Source organism: Gorilla gorilla, chromosome 7 (genome assembly GCF_029281585.2).
Source record: "Gorilla gorilla gorilla isolate KB3781 chromosome 7, NHGRI_mGorGor1-v2.1_pri, whole genome shotgun sequence".
Taxonomy (NCBI): Eukaryota; Metazoa; Chordata; class Mammalia; order Primates; family Hominidae; genus Gorilla; species Gorilla gorilla.
Window position 1 is genome coordinate 2,708,904 of NC_073231.2, and position 14,186 is coordinate 2,723,089.

Sequence of the window (14,186 nt, forward strand, 5' to 3'; positions counted from 1 at the left end):
TCTCTTTACACATGGAAATAACTACACCGCTATCTGTATGAACATGGAAATATCTGCACGGCCATCTGTATGAACATATAAATATCTACACCGCCATCTGTATTAAGATGGAGATATCTACACCGCTATCTGTATAAACATGGAAATATCTACACCGCTACCTATAAAAACATGGAAATATCAGCACCGCTATCTGTATGAACATGGAAATATCATCCCCTCTATCTGTGTGAACATGGAAATATCTGCACCACTATCTGTATGAACATGGAAATATCTACACCGCTATCTGTATGAACATGGAATTATCTTCACCGCCATCTGTATGAACATGGATATGTCTACACAGCCATCTGGATGAACATGGAAATATCTACACCGCTATCTGTATGAACATGGAAATAGCTACACCGCTTTCTGTATGAACATGGAAATATCTGCACCGCCATCTGTATGTACATATAAATATCTACTCCGCCATCTGTATTAAGATGGAGATATCTACACCGCTATCTGTATAAACATGGAAATACCTACACCGCTATCTGTATAAACATGTAAATATCTACACCGCTATGTGTATAAACATGGAAATATCTGCACCGCTACCTGTATAATCATGGAAATATCAGCACCGCTATCTGTATGAACATGGAAATATCTACACAGCTATCTCTTTACACACGGAAATAACTACACCGCTATCTGTATGAACATGGAAATATCTTCACCGCCATCTGTATGAACATGGATATATCAACACAGCCATCTGGATGAACATGGAATTATCTACACCGCTATCTGTATAAACATGCCTACATGTTCACCGCTATCTGTATAAACATGGAAATATCTACACTGCTATCTGTATGCACATGGAAATATCTACACCGCTACCTGTATAAACATGGAAATATCAGCACCGCTATCTGTATGAACACGGAAATATCTGCACCGCTATCTATATGAACATGGAAATATCTACACCGCTATCTGTATGAACATGGAAATAGCTACACCGCTATCTGTATGAACATGGAAATATCTACACCACTACCAGTATGAACATGGAAATAACTACACCGCTATCTGTATGAACATGGATATATCTACCCAGCCATCTGGATGAACATGGAAATATCTACACCGCTATCTGTATGAACATGGAAATATCTACACCGCTATCTGTGTAAATATGCATACATCTTCACCGCAATCTGTATAAACATGGAAATATCTTCACCGCTATCTGAATGAACATGGAAATGTCTACACCGCTATCTGTTTGAACATGGAAATATCTACACCGCTATCTGCACGAAAATGGAAATATCTACAGAGTTATCTGCATATACATGGAAATATCTACACAGCTATCTCTTTACACATGGAAATAACTACACCGCTATCTGTATGAACATGGAAATATCTACACCGCCATCTGTATGAACATGGAAATATCTGCACCGCCATCTGTATGAACATATAAATATCTACACGGCCATCTGTATTAAGATGTAGATATCTACACCGCTATCAGTATAAACATGGAAATATCTACACCGCTATCTGTATAAACATGGAAATAACTACACCGCTATCTGTATAAACATGGAAATATCTACACCGCTACCTGTATAAACATTGAAATATCAGCAACGCTATCTGTATGAACATGGAAATATCAGCCCCTCTATCTGTATGAACATGGAAATACCTACACCGCTATCTGTATGAACATTGAAATATCTACACCGCTTGATGTATAAACATGGAATTATCTTCACTGCCATCTGTATGAACACGGATATGTCTACACAGCCATCTGGATGAACATGGAAATATCTACACCGCTATCTGTATGAACATGGAAATAGCTACACCGCTATCTGTATGAATATGGAAATATCTGCATAGCCATCTGTATGAACATATAAATATCTACACCGCCATCTGTATTAACATGGAGATATCTACACCGCTATCTGTATAAACATGGAAATATCTACACCGCTATCTGTATAAACATGGAAATATCTACACCGCTATCTGTATAAACATGGAAATATCTACACCGCTACCTGTATAAATATGGAAATAACAGCACCGCTATCTGTATGAACATGGAAATATCTTCACCGCTATCTGTATGAACATGGAAATATCTACACCGCTTTCTGTATGAACATGGAAATATCTACACCGCTATATGTATGAACATAGAAATATCTACACCGCTATCTGTTAGAACATGGAAATATCTACACCGCTGTCTGCATGAAAATGGAAATATCTACACAGCTATCTGCATATACATGGAAATATCTACACAGCTATCTCTTTACACATGGATATAACTACACCGCTATCTCTATAAACATGGAAATATCTACACCGCTATCTGTATGAACATGGAAATATCTGCACCTCCATCTGTATGAACATATAAATATCTACACCGCCATCTGTATTAAGAAGCAGATATCTACACCTCTATCTGTATAAACCTGGAAATATCTACACCGCTATCTGTATAAACATGGAAATATCTACACCGCTATCTGTATAAACATGGAAATATCTACACCGCTACCTGTATAAACATGGAAATATCAGCACAGCTATCTGTATGAACATGGAAGTATCTAAACCGCTATCTGTACGAACATGGAAATATCTACACCGCTATCTGTATGAACATGGAAATAGCTACACCGCTATCTGTATGAACATGGAAATATCTGCACCACTATCTGTATGAATATGGAAATAACTACACCGCTATCTATATGAACATGGATATATCTACACAGCCATCTGGATGAACATTGAAATATCTACACCGCTATCTGTATGAACATGGATATATCTACACCGCTAACTGTGTAAACATGCATACATCTTCAGCGCTACCTCTATAAACATGGAAATATCTACACCGCTATCTGTATGAACATGGAAATATCTACACCGATATCTGTTTGAACATGGAAATATCTAAACCGCTATCTGCATGAAAATGGAAATATCTACACAGCTATCTGCATATACATGGAAATATCTACACAGCTATCTCTTTACACATGGAAATAACTACACCGCTATCTGTATAAACATGGAAATATCTACACCGCTACCTGTATAAACATGGAAATATCAGCAACGCTATCTGTATGAACATGGAAATATCAGCCCCTCTATCTGTATGAACATGGAAATACCTACACCGCTATCTGTATGAACACGGAAATATCTACACCGCTTGATGTATAAACATGGAATTATCTTCACTGCCATCTGTATGAACACGGATATGTCTACACAGCCATCTGGATGAACATGGAAATATCTACACCGCTATCTGTATGAACATGGAAATAGCTACACCGCTATCTGTATGAATATGGAAATATCTGCACAGCCATCTGTATGAACATATAAATATCTACACCGCCATCTGTATTAACATGGAGATATCTACACCGCTATCTGTATGAACATGGAAATATCTACACCGCTATATGTATGAACATGGAAATATCTACACCGCTATCTGTTAGAACATGGAAATATCTACACCGCTGTCTGCATGAAAATGGAAATATCTACACAGCTATCTGCATATACATGGAAATATCTACACAGCTATCTCTTTACACATGGATATAACTACACCGCTATCTCTATAAACATGGAAATATCTACACCGCTATCTGTATGAACATGGAAATATCTGCACCGCCATCTGTATGAGCATATAAATATCTACACCGCCATCTGTATTAAGAAGCAGATATCTACACCTCTATCTGTATAAACCTGGAAATATCTACACCGCTATCTGTATAAACATGGAAATATCTACACCGCTATCTGTATAAACATGGAAATATCTACACCGCTACCTGTATAAACATGGAAATATTAGCACAGCTATCTGTACGAACATGGAAATATCTACACCGCTATCTGTATGAACATGGAAATAGCTACACCGCTATCTGTATGAACATGGAAATATCTGCACCACTATCTGTATGAATATGGAAATAACTACACCGCTATCTGTATGAACATGGATATATCTACACAGCCATCTGGATGAACATGGAAATATCTACACCGCTATCTGTATGAACATGGATATATCTACACCGCTAACTGTGTAAACATGCATACATCTTCAGCGCTACCTTTATAAACATGGAAATACCTACACCGCTATCTGTATGAACATGGAAATATCTACACCGATATCTGTTTGAACATGGAAATATCTAAACCGCTATCTGCATGAAAATGGAAATATCTACACAGCTATCTGCATATACATGGAAATATCTACACAGCTATCTCTTTACACATGGAAATAACTACACCGCTATCTGTATAAACATGGAAATATCTACACCGCTACCTGTATAAACATGGAAATATCAGCAACGCTATCTGTATGAACATGGAAATATCAGCCCCTCTATCTGTATGAACATGGAAATACCTACACCGCTATCTGTATGAGCATGGAAATATCTACACCGCTTGATGTATAAACATGGAATTATCTTCACTGCCATCTGTATGAACACGGATATGTCTACACAGCCATCTGGATGAACATGGAAATATCTACACCGCTATCTGTATGAACATGGAAATATCTACACCGCTATCTGTATGAATATGGAAATATCTGCACAGCCATCTGTATGAACATATAAATATCTACACCGCCATCTGTATTGACATGGAGATATCTACACCGCTATCTGTATGAACATGGAAATATCTACACCGCTATATGTATGAACATGGAAATATCTACACCGCTATCTGTATGAACATGGAAATAGCTACACCGCTATCTGTATGAATATGGAAATATCTGCACAGCCATCTGTATGAACATGGAAATATCTACACCGATATCTGTATGAACATGGAAATATCTACACCGTTATCTGTATGAACATGGAAATATCTTCACCGCCATCTGTATGAACATGGATATATCTACACAGCCATCTGGATGAACATGGAAATACCTACACAGCTATCTGTATGAACATGGAAATATATACACCGCTATCTGTGTAAACATGCATACATCTTCACCGCTATCTGTGAAACATGGAAATATCTACACTGCTATCTGTATGAACATGGAAATATCTACACTGCTATCTGTATTAACATGGATATATCTACACAACCATCTGGATGAACATGGAAATATCTACACCGCTATCTGTATGAACATGGAAATAGCTACTCCGCTATCTGTTAGAAAATGGAAATATCTGAACCGCTATCTGCATGAAAATGGAAATATCTACACAGCTATCTGCATATACATGGAAATATCTGCACAGCTATCTCTTTACACATGGAAATGACTACACCGCTATCTGTATGAACATGGAAATATCTGCACGGCCATCTGTATGAACATATAAATATCTACACCGCCATCTGTATTAAGATGGAGATACCTACACCGCTTTCTGTATAAACATGGAAATACCTACACCGCTATCTTTATAAACATGGAAATATCTACACCGCTATCTCTATAAACATGATAATATCTACACCGCTACCTGTATAAACATGGAAATATCAGCACCGCTATCTGTATGAACATGGAAATATCAGCCCCTCTCTCTGTATGAACATGGAAATATCTACAACGCTACCTGTATGAACATGGAAATATCTACACCGCTAGATGTATGAACATGGAATTATCTACAACGCCATCTGTGTGAACATGGATATGTCTACACAGCCATCTGGAGGAACATGGAAATATCTACACCGCTATCTGTATGAACATGGAAATAGCTGCTCCGCTATCTGTACGAACATGGAAATATCTGCACCGCCATCTGTATGAACATATAAATATCTACACCGCCATCTGTATTAAGATGGAGATATCTACACCGCTACCTGTATAAACATGGAAATATCATCACCGCTATCTGTATGAACATGGAAATATCTAAACCGCTATCTGAACATGGAAATATCTACACCGCTATCTGCATGAAAATGTAAATATCTACACAGATATCTGCATATACATGGAAATATCTACACAGCTATCTCTATACGCATGGAAATAACTACACCGCTATCTCTAAAAACATGGAAATATCTACACCGCCATCTGTTTGAACATGGAAATATCTGCACAGCCATCTGTATGAACATATAAATATCTACACCGCCATCTGTATTAAGAAGGAGATATCTGCACCGCTATCTGTATAAACCTGGAAATATCTACACCGCTATCTGTGTAAACATGGAAATATCTACCCCACTATCTGTATAAACCTGGAAATATCTACACCGCTACCTGTATAAACATGGAAATAGCACAGCTATCTGTATGAACATGGAAATATCTACACCGCTATCTGTACGAACATGGAAATATATACACCGCTGTCTGTATGAACATGGAAATAGCTACACCGCTATCTGTATGAACATGGAAATATCTACACCACTATCAGTATGAACATGGAAATAACTACACCGCTATCTGTATGAACATGGATATATCTACACAGCCATCTGGATGGACATGGATATATCTACACAGCCATCTGGATGGACATGGAAATATCTACACCGCTATCTGTATGAACATGGAAATATCTACACCGCTATCTGTATGAACATGGAAATATCTACACCGCTGTATGAACTTGGAAATATCTAAACCGCTATATGCATGAAAATGGAAATATCTACAGAGCTATCTGCATATACGTGGAAATATCTACACAGCTATCTCTTTACACATGGAAATAACTACACCGCTATCTGTATGAACATGGAAATATCTGCACGGCCATCTGTATGAACATATAAATCTCTACACCGCCATCTGTATTAAGATGGAGATATCTACACCGCTATCTGTATAAACATGGAAATATCTACACCGCTATCTGTATAAACATGGAAATATCTACACCGTTATCTGTATAAACATGGAAATATCTACACCGCTACCTATAAAAACATGGAAATATCAGCACCGCTATCTGTATGAACATGGAAATAGCCCCTCTATCTGTGTGAACATGGAAATATCTGCACCACTATCTGTATGAACATGGAAATATCTACAGCGCTATCTGCATGAACATGGATATATCTACACAGCCATCTGGATGAACACGGAAATATCTACACCGCTATCTGTAGGAACATGGAAATATCTACACCGCCATCTGTATGAACATGGAAATAGCTACACCGCTTTCTGTATGAACATGGAAATATCTGCACGGCCATCTGTATGAAAATATAAATATCTGCATCGCCATCTGTATTAAGATGGAGATACCTACACCGCTTTCTGTATAAACATGGAAATACCTACACCGCTATCTTTATAAACATGGAAATATCTACACCGCTATCTGTATAAACATGATAATATCTACATCGCTACCTGTATAAACATGGAAATATCAGCACCGCTATCTGTATGAACATGGAAATATCAGCCCCTCTCTCTGTATGAACATGGAAATATCTACAACGCTACCTGTATGAACATGGAAATATCTACACCGCTAGATGTATGAACATTGAATTATCTACAACGCCATCTGTGTGAACATGGATATGTCTACACAGCCATCTGGAGGAACATGGAAATATCTACACCGCTATCTGTATGAACATGGAAATAGCTGCTCCGCTATGTGTATGAACATGGAAATATCTGCACCGCCATCTGTATGAACATATAAATATCTACACCACCATCTGTATTAAGATGGAGATATCTACACCGCTATCTGTATAAACATGGAAATATCTACACCACTATCTGTATAAACATGGAAATATCTACACCACTATCTGTATAAACATGGAAATATCTACACCGCTACCTGTATAAACATGGAAATATCATCACCGCTATCTGTATGAACATGGAAATATCTACACCGCTATCTGTATGAACATGGAAATATCTACACCGCTATCTGTATGAACATGGAAATATCCACACCGCTATATGTATGAACATGGAAATATCTACACCGCTATCTGTTTGAACATGGAAATATCTACACCGCTGTCTGCATGAAAATGTAAATATCTACACAGATATCTGCATATACATGGAAATATCTACACAGCTATCTCTATACACATGGAAATAACTACAATGCTATCTCTAAAAACATGGAAATATCTACACCGCCATCTGTTTGAACATGGAAATATCTGCACAGCCATCTGTATGAACATATAAATATCTACACCGCCATCTGTATTAAGAAGGAGATATCTGCACCGCTATCTGTATAAACCTGGAAATATCGACACCGCTATCTGTGTAAACATGGAAATATCTACCCCACTATCTGTATAAACCTGGAAATATCTACACCGCTACCTGTATAAACATGGAAATAGCACAGCTATCTGTATGAACATGGAAATATCTACACCGCTATCTGTACGAACATGGAAATATATACACCGCTGTCTGTATGAACATGGAAATAGCTACACCGCTATCTGTATGAACATGGAAACATCTACACCACTATCTGTATGAACATGGAAATAACTACACCGCTATCTGTATGAACATGGATATATCTACACAGCCATCTGGATGGACATGGATATATCTACACAGCCATCTGGATGGACATGGAAATATCTACACTGCTATCTGTATGAACATGGAAATATCTACACCGCTATCTGTATGAACATGGAAATATCTACACCGCTATCTGTATGAACATGGATATATCTACACCGCTGTTTGAACTTGGAAATATCTAAACCGCTATATGCATGAAAATGGAAATATCTACAGAGCTGTGTGCGTATACGTGGAAATATCTACACAGCTATCCCTTTACACATGGAAATAACTACACCGCTATCTGTATGAACATGGAAATATCTGCACGGCCATCTGTATGAACATATAAATATCTACACCGCCATCTGTATTAAGATGGAGATATCTACACCGCTATCTGTATAAACATGGAAATATCTACACCGCTACCTATAAAAACATGGAAATATCAGCACCGCTATCTGTATGAACATGGAAATATCATCCCCTCTATCTGTGTGAACATGGAAATATCTGCACCACTATCTGTATGAACATGGAAATATCTACACCGCTATCTGTATGAACATGGAATTATCTTCACCGCCATCTGTATGAACATGGATATGTCTACACAGCCATCTGGATGAACATGGAAATATCTACACCGCTATCTGTATGAACATGGAAATAGCTACACCGCTTTCTGTATGAACATGGAAATATCTGCACCGCCATCTGTATGTACATATAAATATCTACTCCGCCATCTGTATTAAGATGGAGATATCTACACCGCTATCTGTATAAACATGGAAATACCTACACCGCTATCTGTATAAACATGTAAATATCTACACCGCTATGTGTATAAACATGGAAATATCTGCACCGCTACCTGTATAATCATGGAAATATCAGCACCGCTATCTGTATGAACATGGAAATATCTACACCGCTATCTGTATGAAAATGGAAATATCTACACCGCTATCTGTATGAACATGGAAATATCTACACCGCTATCTGTATGAACATGGAAATATCTACACCGCTATCTGTATGAACATGGAAATATCTACACCGCTATCTGTATGAACATGGAAATATATACACGGCTGTCTGTATGAACATGGAAATATCTACACCGCTATCTGTTTGAACATGGAAATATCTACACCACTGTCTGCATGAAAATGGAAAAATCTACACAGCTGTCTGCATATACATGGAAATATCTATACAGCTATCTCTTTACACGTGGAAATAACTACACCGCTATCTCTATAAACATGGAAATATCTACACCGCCATCTGTATGAACATGGAAATATCTTCACTGCCATCTGTACGAACATATAAATATCTACACCGCCATCTGTATTAAGGAGATATCTACACCGCTATCTGTATAAACATGGAAATATCTACACCGCTATCTGTATAAACATGGAAATATCAACACCGCTATCTGTATAAAAATGGAAATATCAGCACCGCTATCAGTATGAACATGGAAATATCTGCACCGCCATCTGTATGAACATGAAAATATCTACACCGCTATCTGTATGAACATGGAAATATCTACACCGCAATCTGTATGAACATGGAAATATCTTCACCGCCATCTGTATGAATATGGATATGTCTACACAGCGATCTGGATGAACATGGAAATATCTACACCGCGATCTGTATGAACATGGAAATATCTACACCGCTATCTGTGTAAACATGCATACATTTCACCGCTATCTGTAGAAACATAGAAATATCTACACCGCTATCTGTATGAACATGGAAATATCTACACCGCTATCTGTATGAACATGGATATATCTACACAGCCATCAGGATGAACATGGAAATATCTACACCGCTATCTGTTTGAACATGGAAATATCTAAACCGCTATCTGCATGAAAATAGAAATATCTAAACAGCTATCTGCATATACATGGAAATAACTACAAACCTATCTCTTTACACATGGAAATAACTACACCGCTATCTCTATAAACATGGAAATATCTACACCGCCATCTGTATGAACATGGAAATATCTGCACTGCCATCTGTATGAACATATAAATATCTACACCGCCATCTGTATTAAGATGGAGATATCTACACCGCTATCTGTTTGAACATGGAATTATCTACACTGCTATCTGTATGAACATGGAAATATCTACACCGCTATCTGTATGAACATGGAAATATCTACACCGCTATCTGTATGAACATGGAAATATCTACACAGCCATCTGGATGAACATGGTAATATCTACACCGCTATCTGTATGAACATGGAAATAACTACACCGCTATCTGTATGAACATGGATATATCTACACAGCCATCTGGATGGACACGGATATATCTACACAGCCATCTGGATGGACATGGAAATATCTACACCGCTATCTGTATGAACATGGAAATATCTACACCGCTATCTGTATGAACATGGAAATATCTACACCGCTATCTGTATGAACATGGAAATATCTACACCGCTGTTTGAACTTGGAAATATCTAAACCGCTATATGCATGAAAATGGAAATATCTACAGAGCTATGTGCATATACGTGGAAATATCTACACAGCTATCTCTTTACACATGGAAATAACTACACCGCTGTCTGTATGAACATGGAAATATCTGCACGGCCATCTGTATGAACATATAAATATCTACACCGCCATCTGTATTAAGATGGAGATATCTACACCGCTATCTGTATAAACATGGAAATATCTACACCGCTATCTGTATAAACATGGAAATATCTTCACCGTTATCTGTATAAACATGGAAATATCTACACCGCTACCTATAAAAACATGGAAATATCAGCACCGCTATCTGAATGAACATGGAAATATCAGCCCCTCTATCTGTGTGAACATGGAAATATCTGCACCACTATCTGTATGAACATGGAAATATCTACACCGCTATCTGTATGAACATGGAATTATCTTCACCGCCATCTGTATGAACATGGATATGTCTACACAGCCATCTGGATGAACATGGAAATATCTACACCGCTATCTGTATGAACATGGAAATAGCTACACCGCTTTCTGTATGAACATGGAAATATCTGCACCGCCATCTGTATGTACATATAAATATCTACTCCGCCATCTGTATTAAGATGGAGATATCTACACCGCTATCTGTATAAACATGGAAATACCTACACCGCTATCTGTATAAACATGGAAATATCTACACCGCTATGTGTATAAACATGGAAATATCTGCACCGCTACCTGTATAATCATGGAAATATCAGCACCGCTATCTGTTTGTACATGGAAATATCTACACCGCTATCTGTATGAACATGGAAATATCTACACCGCTATCTGTATGAACATGGAAATATCTACACCGCTATCTGTATGAACATGGAAATATCTACACGGCTATCTGTATGAACATGGAAATATCTACACCGCTATCTGTATGAACATGGAAATATATACACCGCTGTCTGTATGAACATGGAAATATCTACACCGCTATCTGTTTGAACATGGAAATATCTACACCACTGTCTGCATGAAAATGGAAATATCTACACAGCTGTCTGCATATACATGGAAATATCTATACAGCTATCTCTTTACACGTGGAAATAACTACACCGCTATCTCTATAAACATGGAAATATCTACACCGCCATCTGTATGAACATGGAAATATCTTCACTGCCATCTGTATGAACATATAAATATCTACACCGCCATCTGTATTAAGGAGATATCTACACCACTATCTGTATAAACATGGAAATATCTACACCGCTATCTGTATAAACATGGAAATATCTACACCGGTATCTGTATAAAAATGGAAATATCAGCACCGCTATCAGTACGAACATGGAAATGTCTGCACCGCCATCTGTATGAACATGAAAATATCTACACCGCTATCTGTATGAACATGGAAATATCTACACCGCAATCTGTATGAACTTGGAAATATCTTCACCGCCATCTGTATGAATATGGATATGTCTACACAGCGATCTGGATGAACATGGAAATATCTACACCGCGATCTGTATGAACATGGAAATATCTACACCGCTATCTGTGTAAACATGCATACATTTCACCGCTATCTGTATAAACATGGAAATATCTACACCGCTATCTGTATGAACATGGAAATATCTACACCGCTATCTGTATGAACATGGATATATCTACACAGCCATCTGGATGAACATGGAAATATCTACACCGCTATCTGTTTGAACATGGAAATATCTAAACCGCTATCTGCATGAAAATAGAAATATCTAAAGAGCTATCTGCATATACATGGAAATAACTACAAACCTATCTCTTTACACATGGAAATAACTACACCACTATCTCTATAAACATGGAAATATCTACACCGCCATCTGTATGAACATGGAAATATCTGCACTGCCATCTGTATGAACATATAAATATCTACACCGCCATCTGTATTAAGATGGAGATATCTACACCGCTATCTGTTTGAACATGGAAATATCTACACTGCTATCTGTATGAACATGGAAATATCTACACCGCTATCTGTATGAACATGGAAATATCTACACCGCTATCTGTAAAAACATGGAAATATCTACACAGCCATCTGGATGAACATGGAAATATCTACACCGCTATCTGTATGAACATGGAAATATCTACACCGCTATCTGTATGAACATGGAAATATCTACACCGCCATCTGTATGAACATGGAAATGTCTGCACCGCCATCTGTATGAACATATAAATATCTACACGGCCATCTGTATTAAGATGGAGATATCTACACCGCTATCTGCATAAACATGGAAATATCTACACCGCTATCTGTATAAACATGGAAATAACTACACCGCTATCTGTATAAACATGGAAATATCTACACCGCTACCTGTATAAACATGGAAATATCAGCACCACTATCTGTATGAACATGGAAGTATATACACCGCTATCTGTATGAACATGGAAATATCTACACCGCTATTAGTATGAACATGGAAATATCTACACTGCTATCTGTATGAACATGGAAATATCTACACCGCTATCTGTTTGAACAAGGAAATATCTACACCGCTGTCTGCATGAAAATGGAAATATCTACACAGCTATCTGCATATACATGGAAATATCTACACAGCTATCTCTTTACACATGGAAATAACTACACCGCTATCTGTATGAACATGGAAATATCTACATTGCCATCTGTATGAACATGGAAATATCTGCACCGCCATCTGTATGAACTTATAAATATCTACACCGCCATCTGTATTAAGAAGGAGATATCTTCACCGCTATCTGTATAAACTTGGAAATATCAGCACCGCTATCTGTGTGAACATGGAAATATCTACACCGCTATCTCTATGAACATGGATATATCTACACCGCTATCTGTATGCACATGGAAATAGCTACACCGCCATCTGTATGAACATGGAAATATCTGCAACGCCATCTGTATGAGCCTCTAAATATCTGCACCGCCATCTGTATTAACA